The sequence below is a fragment of the Mus caroli genome, chromosome 12 (assembly GCF_900094665.2).
Source record: "Mus caroli chromosome 12, CAROLI_EIJ_v1.1, whole genome shotgun sequence".
Taxonomy (NCBI): Eukaryota; Metazoa; Chordata; class Mammalia; order Rodentia; family Muridae; genus Mus; species Mus caroli.
This window is the reverse complement of record NC_034581.1, coordinates 26,162,643-26,187,569: the sequence shown is the minus strand read 5'-3', so window position 1 is coordinate 26,187,569 and position 24,927 is coordinate 26,162,643. Positions and strand designations below refer to the sequence as shown.

Here is a 24,927-nt window from a genome sequence, read left to right as displayed (position 1 = left end):
CTTACCAAGTTTCTTTTAACTATTGCTTTTCAAAAGCTGGCTGTGTGTTACACTTAGTCGTGGTTCAGTACCAAGATTTTCAAATGTTGTACCAGTCCTTTGCTTCTCCTTTCTGCATCTTATCGGGGCTCTTTGTTAAGGAAAAGTTGTACTTTTGATGAATTCCATTTCGTCAAATTCTCTTCTGAGTTTCTGTGACTGTGGTTTTGCATTTCACTTTTCTCTGTATCATGTTAGAACCGGCTGCCCAACTTACTGCTAATTACAACAGGGTATCATGGCTCCCAGTAGGCGCTCAGCCCACTCATTCCTGGTTTGTTAGGTAGAGTGAATACTTTCCCCCTGGTAGGGAGATAGCTCAGTCAGTAAAATGCTTGCTTTGCAAGTGCAAAGACCTGGGACTGACCCCAGACTCTATATCATAAGCCTACCCCTCCTGGCTCAGGCTCAGGAAGGAGAAACAGGATGATATCATCAACTTGAGGTTCACTCAATCTCAGAGTTCCAGGCTGTCTCAACACACAAAGTGGACAGCATCCTGGGTAATGCTGGAGGTGACCTCTGGCCTCCACATGTACACATGTGTACAACCCCCCCCCCATACTTAAAATGCACACATGTACACATACACACAACTTCTATTCTAACACTAGGGATTAGTCACATTAACAATAGTACTTTGCATTTTGCAAAATTATTTCAAATATCTTATTACTATGTGGTCTCACTGTCCTCTGTGGGGAGGGTAGGTCATTCTTTTTCTTTTCAGAAATGCCTACAGTTAAGGCCAAGTGGTCAAGAGCATGGGGACCTTGTATTTACTGCTCTTTATGGATGCCCATATGGGACCTTCAGCACATGAAGGTGGCCAAGAAATGGTCAAAGTGCTTATACAGAGAAGGAGCAAAGCCAGAGAACTCATACTGAAATCACAGCAAATGGAATCATGGCTTGTATGTGCTCAGGGACAGTGGGGCCATGCTGAGTATTACAGGGAGGATGCTGGGTATCCCAGGGAGGATGCTGGGTATCTCATGGAGGATTCTGGGAATCTTAGGGAGGATGCTGGGAACCATGGGAGGATGGCAGCCACCCTGCCTTGTGATTGCAGTCGTCGTTCTCTCCTTCAGAAGATCAGACTCTTACAGGATTTATCAGACTTTGCTACCCTGAGTCAAGACTGTTGCTCAGCAGAGAGGGCACTGCTCTGTCCCTGGCATCACTGATTCTCATCCTGAGTGAAAGGCATCAGAGTAGAAGCCATGGAGAAATGCTGTCATCTAGGCATGCCATGGTTGCTGCCGTCTTGAACTCTCAGCAGCTGTGACTCCCCTAATGAGACCTGTGTAGGATTGAGCCCATTGATATGTAGGCAGTTAGCGATTAATGGTTGCTGGAAGGGGGTGGAGGAGATTTCTTGAGAAAATGTGGGTCTACACACTGGATTTTTGAGGTGTCTTGTTCACTGTTACAAACTCCTCCACACTACATATGGCAAAGCAGTATGGAAAAATATAGTTTTAGGCCAGTGAGTTATTAATGGTTAAGATTACTTAAACCTTAATTTTTATTAATAGACATGATATAATAAGAAAGAATTGCTGTCCCTTCTTAACAAGAGTGTGTGCTGCTTAATTTACTTGAAATCAGCTATGTGGTCAATAAGCATTATTTGTCCCAACATAGAAAAGTATTGATTACTGTGTATTTTGTTCTTTAGGCTTGTTCTATCCTGAGGTTTACAAACTTGGTAATATATCTTGTACTGAAAATAGACAACTCATCTAAAACGTTTGCTTCAGGGGCTAAAGAAAGGGAGCTTTGTTTATTTCCTTCCTCCTATTCTCTCTTCCCCTCTTCCTTCTCATAGTCCTTTCTTTTGCCCCCTTTAAATCTTTTCTCCAAAGGATGGGTTAGTGAAGAAAATTCTTCCCCAGGCTGACATTTGCAAGTCGTTTATCATGTATAATGTAACTGGGATTTTTTTCTTAGTCTTTGAGCTTGGTGTACAGCAGACAGTTGGTCTGCAACGTATACTTCATCCTATTGTTCCCTTTAGTATAAAACCAACCAAAGAGACTATAGAGATGGCTTCAGTGGGTAGGATGCTTGCTATGCAAGTGAAGACCAATGATTGACCCCTCTCAATAAATCCATGTTAAACAAAAATGCTGAAAAGCTGGGTATGGGAGGCAGAGACAGGATGGTCTCTGAGGTTTGTTCCATATCCAGACTAGAAAAATCTGCACTTCTTAGGTCTGTAGAAACTCTGCCACAAAAAAAAAGCCAAGAAGGATGGTCTCTGAGGTTGTTCTCTGGCTTCCACATGCATGCACAGGCAAGTGAATGTGCACCTGCATATGCATGAGCATGGTGCTCACACGCACGTGCACACAGACCGTATCTGCTAACAGCCACACTGAGCATATGGCTGAAATTCAGAGAGATGGGGCAGATAATTCTGGGTTAAATTGGATCCTGGCTATTTGTACATTTGGCAGTGTGGTTTGTAAATCTGTGGCTTAAACAGGATCAGGGTATGTGTTATGTGATAAGGAAACATCAGAACTGTAGACTGACTATGGAGTTCCCTGGCTGAGGGACAACCCATTGAGCGGCTGCATGAGCACTGTGGGGTGGTCTCCGTGGAAAATCACAGCCACAAGCGAGCCACCACTCCAATAGAAGACCAAGTTATTGCTGTTTGAGTGGGAGACATATCTAGGCTATTCAGTTTTAAGTGTCTTTGAAACAGCTATTTTAGCACCTTTGTTAGCATGGCAACAGTCAGGAAACCACCTCTTACAACAACCCAAGCCAGGAACTCAGCGCTCCTGCTGGCGCGCTCTGCTCCTGAGGAGCCAGCATGTATCAGCTGCCAAACACGATTATTCACAGATGGATGAGCCCGGAGGGAGGCTGCAGCCCTCCACAGACTCTCACCCGAGAGAGAAAGCATAAGCTGTATTATTTTTCTTTCTTCTGCTCACCTGATGGACTTACCCTGCCTGGGACCCAGGACACACTCCTATGAGTCCCCAAACTTGAAAGAGTCTAGCACCAGATGCACAAACTATGACCTTTGTTAGCCCATTGCAATGAATGACAGAACACTGATTTTAGACAATATAATATATACTTTCATTGTTTTCAGGTCCCAGAGGGAAAGACTTTCAAGTGTGCTAGCCATTCCTATCTCCAAATTCCTGAACAAATGAATGTGGCTCTATGGATGTCTAAGGATGCTGTACCTACTATTAGTTTCCACTATAGAGAATGGAGAGTGCTTGCCGACATGCACCTTCTGAGCATACCTATCAACCCATGCCTTGCACAGCCCTATTGGACAATGTGCAGATGCTAGGGAACACCCCAGAGTCCTAACAGAGAGAACAATGGTGGTTGGTGAGCCATGCTTGCAATAGACCATGCTTCTCACCTGTATCTGTTTCCTCCCACAGTCAGTAACTTACCTGCCTTACTGTGTCCTCAGGGTGAATTCACCCATGAACTTTCAGAATTAATCTACCACCTTGTATAACAAGCAGAAACTGTATACATCCATCTGGAAGCTACCACAAGAGTCCTTTCTGCTCCTTAATCCTTGGCCAGTGCTATACTGGGGACATGTTTAGACAACACCAGGATCCCTGCCCTGGGTCATATAGTCTGTGACTGCTACCTCTCAGCCTGCCTCTGTCTGTTTCGCTTCCTTTTCTGTGGGAAATAACCCCATAGATTCCTAAGGAAAGGATCTTGGAGGATAATGTTTTCAAAATAGTTTTAAATATTAGGATATCTTGTCTTGCCACCTAAATACATTACGAATGTAAGCCACAAAGTCAAAATTGGCAAAGAGAAAAAAGAAAAACAACAACAGCAACAGCAACAGCAGTAGCAGCAGCAGCAGCGGCAACAACAACAACAACATCTCAGACATCTGAAGCTCAATTTGAAGCTTTCCTTACACACCATGTCCAGGACTATTAGAATCTTCTTGCTTCTAATGTTTTTGGATTCTTCCTCAAACAGGAAGGGGAGCTATTCAGTGGTCACTAGGAGCAGTCTGTGTTTGTGCAAGAACAAGTGCTCTTAAACTCTGAGCCCAGAAACTTGAGCTTTCTACTGAAGACAGAGATATTTCCAAGTCTACCTGGCTCTCATCCTTCTACCAATTCTCCTGGTTTAAGTCCAACTTCATTCTTCTGCTGTAGAGCAAGAACCATGGGCTGTGCTTCTACAGACATAAGTCCAACATTTCAAACACTTCATAACCTAAAGCAACTTAGGAATAAATGGACTAATTTTACTTTACAGTTTACTGTCCATCATTCAGGAAAGTTAGGGCAGGAATCTGGAGATAGGAGCTAATACAGTGACCATGGGGGTGTGCTGCTTATTGGCTTGCTCAGCCTGCTTTCTTTTATACCACAGGGGCACCTTCCCAGGGATGCTACCAGTAACAATTGGCTAGGTCTTCCTATATCAATCACTAATTAAGAAAATGCCCTACAGAGTTGTTGATAGGCAAAATTATAAAGTCATTTTTCTCAATTGAGAGTCCGTGTTCCCAAATGACTCTAGCTTGTGTCAAGTTGACATAAAAATATCCAGGACAATTAATTCCTTGTCAGCATTACGCACTGATATGACACTATTAAACAATAACCTTTCCTTTCTTGTTCACCCCCAAGATCTCATATTAATATCAGAATATGAACATAGTATAACTTTGAAAGCCTCTCAGACTTTGAAATTGTAAAGTCTTTAAAAGTTTAGTCTTTTTAAAACCATCCAGACTCTCCGTCAAAGTTCAAAGTCTCTCTAAAATATCCAATCTCTCTAAAGTTCCAGGGTCTCAGAACTGTGGGGGCCTGCAAATTAAAAAAACAAGTTAAATACTTTTTTACTTCAAGAAGGAAGACTCAGGAAGCAGACACGATCAAGTGAAATCAATGCAAAACCTAGATTCAATAGTGTAAGTAGTTCACTATTTTACATCTGGGACCCACTCACACCCTTCCAGGCTTCAAAGGGCCTGTCTAGTGATACTTCTAAAGCTCTGCCATGTAGCTTGTCTCAAAGGCTCAGGCCAACTTCATACCTGATGCTTTGTGGTCCTATCATGCTACCAACATTTCCAAAATGCTAGCTCTCCGCAGAAACTTCACCCTCACTAGTAGCCTCTCATGGGCTCCACTCAGGGATTTTGAGGCTGCCACATGGTGCCAAGCTTCACTTTCTCAAAATGACCCCTTCAATCTTGTGGCTTCTCTTTCAACCAAGGATTCACTATCACCATGGTCTCTCTTCAGGGACTCCAGCTGTGGAGCACAGTGCCAAGTCTTAGCTGTTCTCCCTGACTCCTTCATCCTTTCCTTTTTTTTTTTTTGGTTTTTCGAGACAGGGTTTCTCTGTGTAGCCCTGGCTGTCCTGGCACTCACTTTGTAGACCAGGCTGGCCTCGAACTCAGAAATCCGCCTGCCTCTGCCTCCCGAGTGCTGGGATTAAAGGCGTGCGCCACCACGCCCGGCTTCCTTCATCCTTTCCTAACCTGTATCACTAGGTTGCTTACACATTGCCAAGCTCATCTGTCACCAGGAGGGAGGTATAACCTTAGCCTCCTCTTCACCACAGCTTCTGTGCATTGACTCTGAGGAAATACTTTTCTGAAGATTTCGCCTGAGTGATATTTGTCTCTTTTTTAACCACAGCTAATTCTCCAACCCCAGATGGCCAATATCAATTGACTCATCAAAGCCAAGATTTTACATTAGTGGTTCTTAATTCAGAATATCAGACAACCCCGTTATAACTTTTAAGGAGCCTCCAATTTTATCTCTGAATTTGATAAGGCAAGTTCTCATCATCTGCATTGCTCTTAGAATTATCTTCTAAGTTCCCACAAAAGGTCATTAAGCTCTGAACACTCAATGGCTTTTCGAGTCCAACTGTTCAAATGTTACCCAAATCCTCCCAAAAATACATGGCTGGGCTTATCAGAGAAATACCCTACCTCTGGTACCAATGTTGGTCTTAGTTAGGATTTTTATTGCTATGGTAAAAAATCATTACCAAAAGCAACTTGGGGGGGATTGAGTTTATTTGACCTCACAGCTGCTCCTCAGTCATCCAAGACAACCAGGGCAGGAACTTAAAGTAAGAACATGGAGACAGAACCGAAGCAGAGGCTGTGGAAAGAGCTGCTTACTGGCTTGCTCTCCATTGCTTGTTCATTGACTCTCTTTTATACCCCAAGACCCGCACAGAGATTGTACCATCCACAGTTCTTTGGGCCTTTCCAAATCCATCACTAATTAAGGAAACAGAGAGTCCTTCTTTCCAATTGACTCTAGCATTTGTCAAGTTGACATAAAGCTAGCCAGGACATCGGGTATTGGGCAGATCCTGGCATAACTCTTCCAAACCTAAAACATGTTAAAACAGCCAAACGTCAGCTATACTAATTTATCAATGTAGAGATAAATTAAGAAAAAGAAAAACAAGTAATGAGGCTTATTTGAAGATAAAGCTGAAGGAGAAGGCACAGAGTATGCACAGGTTTCATCTCTTAAGCGTCTATTTGGTTGTTCTTACAAAACACACTCAGCATCTATTTAAATACCCAGGCACAATAAATGTCTCTGATCTGTACTCTTTTTTTTTTTTTTAAGATTTATTTATTATATGTAAGTACACTGTAGCTGTCCTCAGACACTCCAGAAGAGGGCGCCAGATCTCGTTACGGATGGTTGTGAGCCACCATGTGGTTGCTGGGATTTGAACTCTGGACCTTCGGAAGAGCAGTCGGGTGCTCTTACCCACTGAGCCATCTCACCAGCCCCTGATCTGTACTCTTAATGAATTGTTTTGAAGGGCAAAAGAGACTCAAATGATAAAATTTGCACTAGGAGGTATGAGTCAATTTTAATAGAATGTAGGATTGGTCAAAAAATTTACTAGTAGTGTTAACAAAAACACCAGGTGGAAGACATTACAAAAGAGAGATTATTCTGAGAGCTTTCTGACTTATGCCATGGAAATAGAAATGCGAACATCTGTCCAAACATCACAAACTCTAGTTGTGCAAAAGTTGATACATATTTCTAAAAGGTCTGAAAAAAAAAGTAGTCCTGTGAATGTAAAATGCATATAGCTGGAATCTAGTTCCGTGACTTTCAAATGCATACAGCTATGGAATGTAGCTCAGTGGCAGCAGGTTGTACAGCATGAATGATGCCCTAGATCAATACCCAATAACGACCATCCCCCCAAATGCATTCAGTAGTGTGAGCTGCTAGTTGGTAGGACTGCCACAAAGACCTCTGTGAGTGGAGTTTGTCCTCACTGATCCACTGAGTCCATCATATTGCCACAAGATTTGTATGTTTCCTGATGAGGTTGGCACGAGGGATCAGAGGTGGAGGAAGGTGCTACTGGTGACTGGTTACTGCCCTAAACCACAGGGCAGCACTCTAGGGAAGGTCAGAGGGAAGTGGGCTCATGGGGGGGGGGGAGGAGACAGACAGAGAGACAGACAGAGTGAGCTCTGTTTGGGGAGTGATCAGAATAATGCAGACTTCACCCTGATACCCAAGTAGAATCAGCCACAATTAAAAGAGGAAAGAGGTGGCTTGAACTTGGACCTCATAATGACTTTGAAGTATAAGGCCTAGAGAATAGACTTGAAGCTGTCAGTTTCTCTTTTTCTGGCTCATAGAGGGATGATGGGGAACAAACCTGGAGAAGGCAGACACCCACAAGTAAGAAGGAAGGAGATATGCAGGTCCTGAAACAATTGGAGCAGGGATTGTCCCTAACTCTGTTGCCTACCTGTGGATCCTGTTTGTGTAACTGGGCTGCCTGGTCAGGCCTCGTGGGAGAGGATCTGTCTAGTCCTTCAGTGACTTGATCTAAGGTGGGTTGGTACCTAGGGGGGTCTCCCCTTTCTCAGAGGAGAAGGGGAGGGGTGGATGGAGAACTATGTTAGGGAGGACTGGAAGGAAATGGGGCTGTGATCCAGATGTTAAGTAAACAGACAAAGAAATGAAAAATAAAAGAAGGCATGAGATGAAGAGACCCCAACCAAGGTGCTTAGGATGAAATCTGAGGTGTACTGTCCTCGATACTTTTATGTTATTTTAACCAAATGACTTATTGAAGCAACTGAATAAAGGAAAGATTCATTTGAGAGGCTGCAGTCCATCAAGTCAGGGAGCAGTGGCTTAGCATGTGGCAACTTGGTGTGGCTGCTCGTATTGCATCAGAGGCAGAAAGTAGAGAGCTCTAGCTGAGTGGGCTTTCTCTCTAAAACCTACCCATATTGTGGTGCATTTCTCAGACAGGCCACACATCCAAAGATGCCCACAACCTCCCCAAGTGGCAGGTCACAAAGTAGGGCATTTTAGTTTTTCACTCTGGCTTCTAGATGACACCTGTTGGTGGATATGTGGGTTTCAATACAGGGCTGGAAAGTTGCATTCCTTCCTCAACACTTGCCAAGCATCCCTTGAGAAGTAGAGAAGATATGCAAATGGAACAGTATTTCACTCACCATTGAGTTGGCTCTCATGGGAGGCCTTGATTATGGCGCCTTTTTATGTATCTCTGATGGGTTCTGCTTCTGATAACCCCCTGACTCTTTTGAGGTTCTATTGTCTTAAAACCCAATTGATTGCATTCGCCAAAAGTAATGGTATTATTTCTTAGGCCTTGTTTACCCCCAATGGGCTGGCAGTTCTTAGGTGCGTACCAATCACTTTAATGGATTCTGTGTCTCTGAATCTAGGTGGCTAAGTGTGTTCGGAATGCCCCACAGGTATGCCCAAATACTCCTTGTTCATCTCTGCAAAATAATTCCTTAACATTTGGGTTCTGAAGCAACACAGTATTTTACCCTTTTGTGTGTTCACTGAATGTACCTCAATGGTCTAACTTCTCTTAATAATGTAAACTACAAACATGCTGTCTGTGTGGTACATGAATATTGAACACTCAACCTGTGTTCACAGCTCCAGAAAACTTCTTGGTGAGACTCTTAAGGCTACAGAACTAGGAGGAGTTCCTGAGAGGGGAAGCAAGTATTGAACTATGGTCCACCAGGGAGAAGGTGAATGACTATGGTTCAATATCTTGTGGAAAACAGGAGACTACATGTTACATTACATGCCAAGCCATAGGATTCACATTGGAGGAATGCAGCAGGCAGAAGGGTTAAAGTTTCACTAAGTAGAATCATCACACCCTCAAAGGCAGCAGGGAACATGTCAGGAACTAAAACCCAAAGCTATAAAATCCTGGAGAACTAAATAACCGATGAGTTTGCAGGACAATCAACCATAAAAACAATGAGGGAAGGAGCTGCATCAGAACTGTGGTGATTGCAAAGCCACAGAATGAAATGAGAACGATCAACCCAAAGAAACCATTGGATGATGGTTTTGGTGAGACAGTGAAGACCATGAACTTCAACTTTGGTGCTCCAGGCTCCCATTATCCCACCAGAGTAACTGTAGCCAAGGCTGCTCAGATGAAAGTAACAGAGAGATGTGATGTGTTTGGCTTGCTTCTTCATCTCTGGGAACCTTCGGCCCAATGGCAAATCTCTGCTCTCTAAACAGAGTACTGAGGGACCTACCTTCAGGGTGCTGCACAAACAACAGTGAATGCAGCCAATTTCTCTCTGCCTAAGGCTGTCATTTCTGTATGTTAAACAGAAGTCTCCCCAGGAGCTTCAAGGGAAAGCCTGGAAGTCCTAGGGAACCTTAGGAAACATAGGCCCAGGGATTTAAGAGGCTGTGAGTTGGCTCAGGAAAGGCAAAGAAAGGGGAAGAAACCAGCCATGGAATGACCTTGGGACTCACTAATTAAGACTAAAAGTTAACAGGCTTGCTCTCTCCTCAAATAGATGCCCCTGGCAAAGAGTTGAAGACACCGACTATATTTAAAGCTATTTTCATGGTTCTTAGAACACCAGTAGTTTGTGCTGATACAGAAGCCTGGCTTTGAAAACAGAAAAATTGATAAGTCCCAGGAACTTACAAAAGTTGTGGAGAACTCAGAATTCATAGGATCACCACTCAAATAAGTAACAACAAGAAAGATAAAACAGAACAACAAATAAACAAAAACATTGCAACAACCAGCCAATGAACGGAAGTCTCAGGGCGGGGAGAATTTGTACCAGAGTGATCATAAAATACTTTAAAAATCAACAGAGATTAAAAAAGAAAAGTATGGTGATGGTGACCAAGAAGGAAAGGAGAGCCAGCAACAAACCTTCCTCGGGAGGCTCACAGTCAAGACTGAGTAGTGTGGGAATGAGTTCAAAGAAAACAACTGCCATTCTAATTGAAGCATCTAAACAAGGCAAGACTTTACTCTTAACCAAGAGGTGTCTCTTCACCAAAAAGGAAGGAGGAGGTACACAGACACGGGAAGTCTGACCTCAGGCTTTCCCCTATTGGCTAGTTATCCAAGAATGTAGCAAGGCCTTTGTGCAAACAAAGATTTTACCATGGTATTTGTGTGTGTGTGTGTCTGTGTGTGTCTGTGTTAAAAGCATTTGCATAAAATTTTTACAATGTAGGGGAGATTAAAAAACTTTAATTCCTTCTCATAAACACAAGTTTTATAAGTATTTGATTGAACAGACTCATACTCAATATTTCTTATAGTAAACAATATATTTAAGTTGAATATAATATTCTCAAAGAAATCAAAGAAGGTTGGCGTAAAAAATGTTCAAAGAAATGATAAAAATGACAATTTACCAAGTAATGAGGTCATTATAGAAACAAATTACATAGACATATAAAATGGCCAAGTATAGTTTCTGGAGGTAAGAAGTGACAGTGAATTGAAACAATCCTTAGTGCCTTAGTGGGGCTCAGGAGAAGACGAAATAGTCTGAGGAGCAGGAAGAAAGAAAAAGAAAGGGATGAAGGGAAGGACGGAGCAAAGAAGAGAGGGAAAGGGAACAGGCCTCGGAAATGAGTCTATAGAACTTCACTAGGTCTATCTTTAGGTGTTCAGTGACAATCAAGATGGGGAGAGAAAAGAAAGGGTCAGAAAAAAATAGTAGCTGAAGACTTTCTTAATTGAGTTTTATGTTAAAGAATATTAACAAAGCAAAATCAGAATATATACAAGTGGGTCCCGTACCCAGACACATCAGGACCAACTTGATAGTCGGAGATAAAGAAAAACACGCATGAAAACAGCTCACTAGAGGGCAGATCATGTGACCACAGCTGACGCTATGGAGGCCACCTGGGCAAGGACTTTGGGGTCAGCCTCAAGTTCTCGATCTAGCTGAACTCTTGTTAAAAATGAAGGCTATGCCTAAAGGTTTGATTAGGACCTCTTAAATTTTTTATCCTCATGTATCTTTTCTCCCCCAAAAGATTTGTATGTGTATTGGGGTATAAAGATGCACAATGGTATAGAAATCAAATCTTTATTGATAATAAATCATAAATAAATATATTATAATTGATTCTTTGGCACACATGGAATGCTACCATATATTAAAACTTAAAGCAACTTAGCACACTAGCAGGATGTTTGAACTCATTTATTTTTTATCTATAACTAAAGAATTAAATCCTAACTGAATATTTGATACCACAGAAGATGGGGCATCTTCAGTATTTGCCAGAGTTCATGGATATTTTGAATTTATAATTAATGTCGAGAATACCATTTCACATGAATATGTAGTAGAAAATGGTAGACATATTTTAGGGCCATTTCAGAACGTGTTGGAAATTCTGTCCTAATCCAAAGCCAAAATTCATTTAGCAGATTTTGATGAAACACAAGTCAAAAAACTGTAAAAAACAAAAAAAAAAAAACAAAAAAAACCAAAAAAACCCTACCATTCCAATACAATATAATCCAATGCTATCTTAATGTGCTACTCAGAGGCTGAGAAATGACAGATAAGCATCAAAAGTCTTTGTTTTCTGTAATTAAGTCATTGTTTCTGTAAGAGCAGAAAACCTTGTGTGTGCAGTAAAAACACCACTTCTTATCACACACAATGATCTCAAATCTGAGCCAGGTGTTCTAGGCAGCATCTGTTGGCATTGTGTGGCATGATGGTGTGCATAGTGCAGTGAACCCACAGTGTGTGCATTGTGTTCAGAAGCAAGGCTATACTGAAGGCATGTGACAAAACATGGACCAGTATTGGCATGACCATAGTCATTATGCATTCACTAAACTTTGAATTTTTAAGCTATTGGTCCTTGTACATTCTGAAACTTTTTACAGTTACCAGTTCTTTTGTGACTCTTAGCTATATGGCCTCATGTGGAGTTGAGACCCACAGTTTAAGATAATCAATGGCAGAGCTACCTACCGTGCAAGAATGGCAGAGCAATTACGTAGCATCCAGGAGTAGCAGAGCAGTTACATAGAATGTACAGGGCTCTGGGTTTGATCTATAACTAAAACAGAACACCTTGACCTATCCCAAGTAAACAAGCACAGAGGATGACTTCCTGGAAAACCTGCCCTATGAGAAACCCTGGAAGGGTCAACAAAAGGGGCGCTTTATGCTTAATTCAATGACATAAACCACATGGGTAAGATGAGTGTACAGATATTATGAAAACCAGTATGAATATATGCTGTTTGTAATAATCTCATTCTGCTATATTTTTTAAAGAGCAGCAAAAAATCAATACATTTTAAAATATGGAACTAGATCAATCTCAGTGGTTAAGAGCACTGATTATTTTCCAGAGGACCTGGTTTCAAGTGCTGGCCCCTTCACGGCTGCTCACAACCATCCCTAACTTAGTCCAAGGGGATCTGACACTCTCTTCTGCCATGCTGAGGCACCAAACACTCACATATGCCCATGCATACAGGCAAGTAAAACAGTCCTAAACATAAATTAAAGTAATTTTAAATTGTTTCCATGTACAAAGGTGTAATTTGTTGGACAGAAACATTACAAAGAAGGCAGAGTCAATGTTAGCTCTTAAAAGCAAATTTTTATCTCCCTTTCAAGTTGTTAATATTAATACACATGATGTGATTTTTAGTTAACTTTTTAATTATATTTAACAAGGAAAAAATAATCTAAGTTAAAAAAGAATAAAAAAGATACCCTGGAAGGATCAACACAACAGACAAGGCAACCAGGGATGGAGTTATTAAAAACGACAGGTGCGCAGAAAAAAAAAAAGATTTAAAGTTTAATTATTAACTTATCAATAATTGTAATAAATTTACGTAGATTAAATAGCGCACTCAAGAGATTGGAAAAACAGATTTCAAATAGGATCCTTTTAATGTTATCTAAAACACATGCTTTTGGTTGAAAGATGAAAATAATCTGAAGGCTGAAGCCAGGAGATGGCGTGTTTTGCAAGCAGTGACCAACCAGAAGTCATTTCTAGCAATGAAGAAGTAGATGGATGAGGAAATATTTTATTATAGAGAAGCAAAAAAGACATTTTGAAATTCTAAGTGACGAGTAAGTCAGAAATGTCCAACAATCACAAAGGCTATCAAACATGAAGTGAGCAAAATGTGTAACTCGAAACCAGACACAAGGTTAAGAAGTCTCAAAAACAATGGCTAGAGTCATCAGCCGCCCTTCACAGTGGACAAAGTTAGAAGCTGGCTTACAAAGCTATAAACCACACTGCAACACAACTAGGCACAACTGACAACAAGCCTTGCTGAGTAAAGGCAAAACCCACATTCTCCACAAGAGGCAATCAGGGACCAGGATAGACAACACATCTGGGCTCCATGAGCTTCACAGGGTTAGAATCTTTTATGGAGGGGAAATTAAAATGAAACCCGGAACAGAGAGAAAGAAAGAAAGGAAAGAAAATGTGTAAATGCATGAAAGCAAAGTGAAGCTCTGCTTTATATGAAGAAAAAAAAAAAAAACTCACAGGACAAATTAGAACAGAACAAAAGAAAATGAAACTGGCAGGAGTAAAGGCATCCGGGATGGGAGGGACTTAGGGAGACATTTGTAACAAGTGAAAGTCAACTGCTGCCCGTCTCAGAACTAAACAAGAGCCAAAACCAGTTATCTAAGAGTGATGATTGAAACAAAATCTCCCCCACGCCCCACGCGCTGACACACACACACACACACACACACACACACACACACACACACAGAGAGAGAGAGAGAGAGAGAGAGAGAGAGAGAGAGATGAAATAAACCCAAACATAAAGGGAAGGAAAAGCACCTTGGAGCTTTATAACATGTTACCTTTTCTCTTAGTGACAGAACCCTGGGAGAAACAGCCCAAGGGAGGAAGCATTTACTTCCGAACATGGGTTCAGAGTTTTTCATTCTATCATGGTGGGAAGGCAGTGCAGAGAGCCTTCATCTGCACAGTGGAAGCTTGAAGCTGGGGTTTCATGTTTTCTTGATCAGGAAGCAGAGAGCTGGATCAGAACTGGAGTGGGGTGGGTGCCACCTTCAAAGTCCCAAACCCTAGTGGCTTACACCCACGAGACCAGTACTACATCCCAAACTCTCCACGGCCAGCCAATAGCTCCAGTAGCTGAGGACCAGACAAGAAGCACCAATAACAGAAGGACAGGATAGGGAGCAATAGCAAGCCCGAGTCTCTGGAAATGATTAAAGCTTTTTAGCTAGACTGCTCAAGAAGATAAGTAAAGAACCGGAGAATCACTGAAAACCAGGGAAGAAAGCAAGAGAAGACAGCGCTAGTTTCTTTACTGAAAGTCAAAGGACTGTAAAGGAATAATGTGAGCCACTATGTGTCAACAATAGATGCCAGAGATGGGATAGGAAACTTCTAGGGATCAGAAGCTACTAAAACTTACTCAAAAAGGAAGAGATAATATGAGTAATATTCAATACTCATCCAAAGCAAAGATACCTAAATCATATTTTAATAATCTCTAATGACAAAACACCCAGAAGCTGGTCTATATGCAAGGCATGAGTCTTGCTCACTTCCCTGGTGAAATTTTTTCTCTAAAATTTGAATAAGTAACAGTGATCCTTCACAAATTTTTCTAGAATTTTAGAGAAGAGGGAGTATATTTTAATTTACTCTATGGATCAGTATTACACAAGACTAAAACATGGGGACAGGACTAGAAAAGAACAAAGTACAGGCAAATAACCCTTATGAATAGTAAGAAAACCCTCGTGAATATTAAATTAACTCTTACTACACTAAAACAACCCTTATGAATAATAAAGGACAATCAGACAAATACTAACAACCAAATCCAGTAATAAACAAAAATGGTTATACACTGTTTCCAAATGGGATTTATTTCAGGGATGTAAGGTGAGTTCTCCATTTTAAAATGTAATTACTGTAGTATATCACACCAATAGTATGAAGACCATATAGATAAATGAGCATCTCAGTACAAAGGGTTAAAAACTGAATAAAGGATATCTCTATATGAGAAGAATTATATATGAAAGTCCAAGAGCTTACACAACTGTCAATCATAAACAATGAATGTTTTCCCCCAAATCACACACAAATAAGGGTGCCTGCTCTCTTCTCCTCTATTCAACCCCTGTACATGCAAACCATATAAAGTATATCTGATGAAAGGCAAGTAAAATATTTCTATTATCAGATGACACATTTGTATATAGAGAATTTTTAAGACTAAAACTCAAAAATTAGCTTAGCAAATTTGGAGGATAAAAAGAACAATATAATAAAACAAACTATATTTCTATTCATAACTTCTATGGTCTGAATTTGTGAATCCTCCAAAGAGCATGATGTCACATGCTCCAAGCAGGTCATATGTTCCCAGCTGTAAGGGTGGCATGAGGGATGGGCTTCAGTTAGGCCATGAAGTGGGAGGGGGAACCCTGCAAGTGTCTTGAGAAAAGCTCCCTTAATTCCTCACTCCAAGTGAAGACAAAGGAGAAGACAACTATGTACTACAAGAAAATAGTTGTTTACTGGACACCAAATATGTCACTGCTTTGATACTCCAGAAGTTTAAGGAATAATTTATGTTGTTTATAAGGCATTCACTTTATGATATTTTTGATATTGTACATGAAATAAACTATGAAAATTAGAACTAAATATATCAAAACCATAAAGTAAAATCCTGTTCAAATTACCAATGTAAAGGATAAGTGAGAATAAACTAAAGAAAAGAGGTTTGAGTGTTTACAATAAAACTATAAATTGGGTTAGATGTTTTTCAGTTTTGTTGTTGTTTTGTTTTGGTTTTTGGTGTAGCCCTGGCTATCCTGGAACTAGCTCCATGGACCATGCTGGTCATGAACTCACAAAGATTCCCTAGGTGCTGGGATTAAAGACATGTACCACCACTACCATGCATAAAATGTTGTTTTAATGAATGAAAGACATAAATTAAATGGAAAGATATCTCATGTTCATGGATCAAAAAACTTAATATTAAGACAGTTATACCCTAGATTTACCTGACAATTCTAATCAGTCTGTCCAAATGCCTGATGTATACCCATGAAATTATTAAGTCGATCCTAAAATTCCTATGGTAATGCAAGGACCAGTCTTTGGTATTTATAAGCCTATAAACAAACAGACAGACACACAGACAGTAGTTGAATGAATGTAGCACTAGTAAAGAACAGAGATGCATCCCAATAGACTCAGCTACTAAGAGGAATGAGTGTTGGCTGTATACTGTTTCAGGGGAAATGTGGGAAGACCAAGGAGAAAAGCAGGTCATACAGGAAAACCCTCAGTCAGTTTCTCTTATGTAAAAGGCCTAGAGCAGACAAATCCACAAAGCAAAAGTCTTACTAGTTTTGGGATTGTTGAAGAAACTCTAATGTGGATACCTCTTCAGCAATAGCCGAACAGTTTTGTGGACATTCTCAAAGTCACTGCATTATGCTTTTGTAGTATCTGGCTTTCAAAACATGTAGGCTAATTCAAAGAGAGATTTAAAAACATGTTTCCACTGTGGAGAGAGCAAGTGAAAAGTGGTCTCCTTTTCCTCTTGTGACATCTTAGCTCTAGTTCCCGAGATTTACCAGTCCCTGTCCTTCTTGCTTTGCACTTCTCAAGGTGATGGCTAGTGCTAAATGACAGCTCAACAGACTCTATAATCACCCAGGCAATGGGCCTCTGGAGATGCCTGTGGAAGCTAATCCTGATTCTATTAGTTGAGGTGACAGGGCTTGCACTGTGGGTGGCACCATTCCCAGGCTATGATCATATTTTGAGGAATGGAGACATTTCCTATAGAAAGTCCTCTTGAGAAGACATGGGAAATTCAAAGTCTAGTTGCAAAGGCTTTCAAAAGTTCCCTGACCTCTTTATCCTTAGACCATCACAGCTGGTGTGATGACCAGAAAAATAGGTTATAAGTTGTTGGTACTGCCCGTTTCTATGCTGTGTAGAGAGAAAATGCTTGTGTCGCAAGGAAGTTTAACCCATCGTCTACCCCAACACGAGGCTAGTCTATCAATGAAGAACCAGAACCTGCTCACCAGGTTCAAGTGACTCAAGCACTGTGTAATGTCCCAGAGAATGCTAATAATCCAAGAGGTCAGGCAAATTCATTTGTTAATGTTTCTCAAAGTCATTTGATAGATATTCCCATTATTCCTGTGTTACAGGGGCCCACATTAAGGAGCTGGGTAATAGTGACCACCATGATATATAAAGTTAGGCCACACATCAGGACTCTTGACCAGTACCTCCACAGTATTCTGTTAGCTAACTGTGGGTGTTGCTGTTACACTCTAAAGTTAGGTTTTGTTTACTTGAAAACAAAAGAATTTTGTCCCAAACGCTACATAAAACGTGGTAACATAAGAACATTGTGTAAAAATGCTTCTCACAACTTAAAAATCAATAACCATGCACCGAGGGCACAGAGTTCCACAGATAATACACAACAATTTTGTTTACTGATGGATATGGTTAAAATTGTCAACTTGAAAGAATCTAGAATTACCTAGAAGACAAGCACCTGGGCCTATCTGTGAAAATTACTGAGACCTGGGTTCAGTGAGGTAAGCCTTCTTTCTTCCCAGGGGGCTGAGGTCCCAGATTGACTAAAAAGGAGAAAAACTGAGTGTTTACTCCTGACTGGGGATACAACGTGACAAACATCCTCAGCTCCTGCTTCTATGGCTTGATAGCTGTACCCTCAAACTATGTGCCACAATAAATGCTTCAGTTTCTTTTGTCAGATATTTGTCTCATCTACAAGGAAAGAAAGGTAATAAATGCAGTGCTTTTCATAAAGTGCGAGCTCACCATAGGGTCAGATTTGTTCTAATCTTTCAGAACACGTAAGACCTTCACCCCGTTCCTCTGAAGGAAAAGGACCCACTTCACAATTAGGAGTAAAGCCAGGGACAATCTGACATGCTGCACAGAATCTGTACTTCATATCCCTAGGCAACCTCACTGCCCAACACCAGCAGCCTGACAAGGGCAGAAGTACAGCAGCAGGAAGTTTGCTCATGATAGCTGCGAGTCCAGCATCATACCAGGAGCTGTGAGCTTGCATGCCTAAAACAGGCCCAGTGTTGCGCTGGGATAATACAGCAGGTGCATTTATGTGTCTTCACACAACGCCCCCAAGCCAGTTGGAATTCTGCTTTGAAGCAATATCTGCCCTATCTAAATGCTGCTGTTTTTCTCAAACTGTCACCACCGTGTATGCCAGCCCCTGCTTAGCTCTTCTCTGTATAGCTACTGGCTGAAGGGTGAAGGTTCTAGCCATTCACACTTCCTGAAGTTCAGTATCTTAGCAGCAGGGTGCCCCACGGTACAGGGTATCACACTTGTTAGGGATTCTGACAACCTGTTGCCATCACTGTCAACATTTTTCTCAGGGTGGGACCCCCACATCGACAAACACAGAGGCTTTGGGAGAAGTGATTTAATGACCCAAGCTGAGCTGCCTCAAAATTTCACCTGCTACTGATAGGCACCCTTCCTAAAGGCTAGCTATTCGTTAGGAATGGTCTGGAGCTGAATGTGGAATCTCAGCCTTCTCAGAGTTAAGTGTAAGGATCAGGCAAGGGAAAGGGTATACATGAGAAGGGAACAGGATGGGTCAGAAAAAACGCTTCAGCATCAGTGTTGGGGGCAGAGGCAGGACATTGAGATGCGGGATGCAGGGAGCTGCATCAACAGACAGGCTAAGCAGTGATTCCTCACCACTCCGTGTGTGTGATGAGGACATTATTCAGTTCCTACCCACAAAGAAGGGGCAGACAACCCCCAAGGAACTCTGAGGACCTCATTCTCCTGTGTTTATATCACATAATTAGAGGAAGTCATATGCGCATCAAGATTAGAATGTGGCAAACAAACAATAAACAGCTGTCTTTAACTATCACAAAAATGAAAACCATTGATATAGTAATCTACATTAAACCTGGTGCAAATGCTAGAGAATCAGTCTTTGGTTATCAGCAGCCATGTATCCAACCCTGCTTGGCCAATAGACACTCTCAGCTCTTCACACAACACTGGGACATTGGTCACCCTCCCCTATTATGGTGGGAAGATCTGTTGATGAGTCTGGCCCCTGCCCAACACTGCTCACACACCGAAATTTCTCTTTTGGGCCTACAGATTTAAACTCCTGCAGTGGAGCTCTTGGCATGCCTCCATCCCTACCCTCCTACATACTATGACAAAGACAATGGGACAAGTCTCACAGAACGGCTACAACCTAGTTACTCTCCTCAGCCCTTTTGATAGTGGGTTGACTGTCTAGGGGAATCCAGCACATCACTCCCAAGTGGCACCAGCCTTTCTGTCCCATGCATGTTCACTCTTGACTTGCTCATAGCTTGAGATGGTCTGCTGCTCTTTCATCTCAGGAATACATAGTCACAGTAAGATTGGCCTCAGCTGCAGCCTTCCCCTTGACACCCGTGATTATCTCCTTGTCAGAATTAGAATTTCATAGCACTGTTTTCTACATCTCGAAGACTATCTGTTACAGCTTACCTTGGTTACGTTTCTTTGTCCTTATCTTCTTTGGGCCTACATTTCTCAAGATTTCTGGCAGAATCAATCTTATTCATGATAGAGTCCCCATAGGCTCAGAGCAGCATCAGTAAATAGTAGCAGTGTTGGATCTGATCCAGGTGGCCCAATTGTTTGTAATGTTTCTGGGAGCCGAGATAGTCCAACCTTCAAGCAGCTCCACATATGCCCCAGACATTGATTGAGCCCCACCTACAAGATGTTTGCCATTTTCCCACCTCCCTGTCCTTTAGGGTCACACTAGGTGTGTCATCCCCAGAATGTGGTGTGGTTTCCCAGCTTCCGTGTTCCTACATAGGCATGCTTGTCCCAGATACACGTAGATGTCATATTAACCTGCAAATTAGAATGCACTATCATTACTGGTTTTGTTGGCCCATGTGTAGGTTTCTTTTAAAAATAATTGGAGGATTATGCTAGCATAATTGTATTTCTTGGGGTCTTGACTGCTGATAAAAGACTTATGGGTATAATCAACTGCTCTATGATTGGATCTGAAGCCTGCTTCACAGGAGGAAATCTATACCACTACAATAAATTCCATCAAAAGCTCATGGCGGTGAGGTCATAGGTCCTAAGAAGGAATCTTAATTCTGTCATTCAGTTGAATGGACACAGTGTTGAGTTTTCTTCTAAATATATACTATGTGTTCCCACCGACAATTACTACTCTCAGTCTCAGTGAGAGCTGTGTGCTCAATCACCACTGCCCCACATTGCTTAGTTCTTCTTCAACTTAACACAAGCTGGAAATATTGTTGGGAGGACCTCAACTGTGAAAATGTCTCCATCAGATTTGACTTACATAGGCAAACCTGTGTGAGATTTTCTTCATTAATGATTGCTGTGTGAGGACCTCACCCACTGTAGGTGGTGCCATTCATCGGCAGCTAGTCCTGAGTTGCTTAAGAAAGCAGACTGAGCAAGGCATAGGGAGCAAGCCAGTCAGCAGTCATCCTCCATGGCTTCTGCTTTGGTTCCTGCCTCCATGTTCCTGCCTTGGTTTCCCTCAACAGATTGTGACTAAAGAGATGGAAGCTAAGTAAAGCATTTCCTCTCTTCCCCAGGTTGTTTTTGGTCATGCTCTTTATCACAGCAATAGAAACCCAAGTAAGACATTCTTTTTTTTTTTTTTTTTTTTTTTGGTGAACTGCAGGGAACCTTTGGTTATACAAGATCCTGATAATAAATGACCACTGAGTGTACAGCCCTAAACAAGACAATTATGCCATTCATTCCAAAGCTCAACAATCACTTAGGAAGAAGTGGTAGAAAGAATGTAAGAGACAGAAGAAGAAAAAAGCTACAAAATGCCACCCTTTAAGCACTATACAGACTTAACATGAGCATGAACTCTCAATTACTAGAGATGACGTCACTGAGTCTGCCAAAGAACAGGCCCAGGAGCGTCAGGAAAGGATGGGGGAAGGGCTCCGAAGGCTCCAGCCTCACTGATGACTATGGATACGGTCAGAGAAAGAGGAGCCATTGCTATCAGTTGTTACTCCCTGGTAATTTTAACCCCCTCAGGCTCCAGTGGATAGTCCAGTCCTAACCTCATAGTTACCTAACTAAGTGCTCCTTTTTAAACTAAATGGATCATGAACCAAAAATGAAAAGTCATGGATTTTGGGAAAAGGACAGGTAGAGATGAAGGGGAGAGAAAGATGGGAGGCTATAAGAGAAAATTGTGTGAGTAACCAGAATGCATTATAAACATGCGTGAAATTGCCAAAGAACCAATTTCATTATTTTTTTTTAAAGATTCCTCTGACTTGATAAAGAAGTAAAGTGAAGATCAGGGAACAGTGTGTGTGTTGGGGGTGCCGGGGTGGGGGTGGGGGTGGGGGAGTCTTGGCAGCTCCATGTGTTCAGCAGGACAGCGTGGGAGAGGCAGGTATAGGACAATATACAGACAGTACAATGTCAGCAGAACGCTAAGCCATATCTGTGGAGTGCGAGCTAGCAATCTGCATATTACATGTATTGAGACTGAACTTCTAAGTGGCCTGTGGTGACCAAGGGTATTACCATAGCTTTTAGCAAACTGACGGCTCTGTCTGTCAATTAGCAGAAAGCCAGGGTGTGGCTGTGGCAAGAGTGACTTTTCAAAGCTTCACTGCCATGTGCAAAATGATCCCAGTGCTGGGCTGGGTGTAGCCAGCTCCAGTGTGTCATGGTAACAGCTGATGGAGTCCTTAGTCTGGAAACATCGTCATCTCTACCAGGCTTGTCCCAGGTACTACAAACAAATCATGTCAAAGGAGGAAAAGGAAGGCCACAAAAGTCACAATGTGTCTACCGTAGTTTTAAACAGGAGTTTAAAACTCTCTGATGGCTTCTCACCCTGGAAACTGCCATGCTCTAACATGCTGCTCTGTGACCATGGCAGAGTTACTCAACCTCTCTGAGCTTTCATTCCTTCTTCTATAGCATGGGGGAACAGAGATCACTGGCTGTGGCGTAAACAGCAAGTGAGTACCATCTTCTCTGAATATACAGCATGAGGACAGATAAAAGAGGCCTCTGGTCTGCAGGCTGCGTGTGCAGAATGCTTGCTTACTTCAGCTTGGGCAACACGGAAGGTGGCATAAGACAACTGCAATGTTAGCCGGGCGTGGTGGCACACGCCTTTAATCCCAGCACTCAGGAGGCAGAGGCAGGCGGATTTCTNAGTTCGAGGCCAGCCTGGTCTACAAAGTGAGTTCCAGGACAGCCAGGGCTACACAGAGAAACCCTGTCTCGAACTCCCCACCTCCCAAAAAAAGAGACAGCTGCAATGTCATGAGACAGTGCTCCTCAGAGAGAGATTGCACATAGTAGGCCAATTCTGGGAGAGTATCCTTTAGAAGATGCTGTCAATGAGTTTCCAGTCTAAGCATAAATGACTGGTAAATGGACCCAGGGCAGGAGTCCTGAGCAGGATAGCAGGCCCTCCCCTTGCAGCAGGTACTGGATATAAAAAAACAAAAAAGTCCCCATCACAGATGAGGAGAGGGACCACTGTAGCAGCAGGGCCACCCCACAGTTAAAGGGCCGAGCTACTGGGAGCAAAGTGGCACTAGATTCTAAACTATTAATAACAGTGTGCCTCTCTTTCTGCTAGTACAGTGGTCACCACAGCCCTGTGAGGGAGGCCGGGAGGCCACAGTATCCTGTACTTAAACGGCATGGAAGTCAGAATGTGAGCTTCACAATGGATGGGTGGCCGGCCACAGCGTCTGTGCTGTTTCTTGATCAACATCCAAGAAAACGTTGCACCACTCTACAAACACAGGTGGGGTTGTACCTGGAAGTGTCTTCGTAGCTTCCCCCCCCATGAAATGCCAGAGAAACAGATCTCCTTTTATGAAGTGTTAGGAATCACGCTGAGTAATGAGATGACAGACAGCTGGCTGTTTGGTCTGTCAGATGCACAAAACACAATTTCTACCAAAGGGAAGGTGCCCTCCACAGCACACAGGCTTCTCACAAGGCTCTCCTGTTGTTCCACAAACAGGAAGTAGTGCTGGGGACACTAGGTATAAAGATTGGCTTCCCCAACAGCACTGAGTCAGGGACTCTGAGCCAGGAGTTCCAGCCCCTGTCACTGAGCATACAGGATCTGCATCCCCTCCAGGCTAGAGGGATGGGCAGCAAACACTTTTCTCCAAAGGGACTCCATGCTTCTGCCTGGTTGTCTGTGCTGTGGATACTCCTTCATGCCCTGGCTTACTTCCTTTCTTTTTTTTTCCCTTCCCTGGATATGGATGTCAGCTGGTGAGGTCCTCCTGATGACACTTCCAGTACTGTGCACTCAGAGGCCTCACTCACTGACTCCTGTTTCTCCACACCCTGTCCCTGTTCCCATACCATCCCTCTTGCTGTTCCTGTGGAATTCACTCTCTGGAGAAAGGCCACTGGTCATGAGATGCTCTGAGCTTACTATGGGGTTCACTATGGGTTGCTGAGCCCAGAGCACCAGAAATAGCTCCTTTGTGCACAGTCCTTCACATATGGCTAGACAAAACTGGTTTTGAAGCTCTTCTATTTAAACATATCCCCATGTTACACTTGCGTGTGGCTCCCAAAGAGACTTCTGCACTCTGCAGGATATATGCTCGCAGCCGGAGAGTGCTCCGTGAACACTCCCATCTGTGCCTAACTCCTAGGCTGATCTCAGTCTCTCCTCACAGAGATGGGAAGGAGCTGAATCCTGGGCAGGCTGCCAAAAACTAAACATTGGACAAAGGGACCTACAGGCCTCATTTTCCTGTGGCCTTTAGGAGACAAAATTATCTTTTTACTAGTACAAATATTTTTATGCTTTTCAAATAATATGGACAAAAAGAAAATAGATTTGTGCAACTCAGGAGTTAGGTTACATGGTATTGGTTCTGAGGGTCACACAAACAACCTAGGCAGAGTTCAAATGAATGGTTGCAATGGATTATTCTGAACCACCAGTCTCACCTCATTCTACACAGTAGGTAGTTTCTCTCTCAGTGACTGTCTAGTAATGTGTGGAAACACATAATGTCACAAGTGTGGAGAAAAGAAAATTGCTTCTGGTACCCAGAGAGCAAAGGCTGGGATCCTAGGACACCCTGGGAAGAACTGGAAGACCCTTTGACTATCAGCTTATGCATGGTAGCCTTTGCAAAAACCATGATTTATCCTCTTGTCTGCTGCAGTTCGGGACATGTGGCCGTGCCAAGCCACAGAGGGAGCAGGATTTGTAATGTTTTTGCTTCTATCAGTGCCTGTGAGGACATGAGGAGATGCCAACAGCTGCTAAAGTTAGATGGCTGGGCCTGAAGTGACCTCCTGGGAGCCAGGCAGCCTGCTGACAGCTGAGAGGTCTGGATACTCCCACAGCAAGCCCAGCCCAGCAGGGACCTCAGAACTCCTCATAGCACCAGTAGGCTAAACAATAAAA

At 42.5% G+C, this 24,927-nt stretch overlaps 1 protein-coding gene across 13 annotated transcripts in view; it reads right to left on the bottom strand.

Annotated features, from left to right (window-relative positions):
• The window catches only part of Myt1l (myelin transcription factor 1 like), a 393,059-nt gene that overhangs the window by 196,759 nt on the left and 171,373 nt on the right, over positions 1–24,927 (bottom strand). The gene's annotated exons all lie outside the window — the stretch shown is intronic.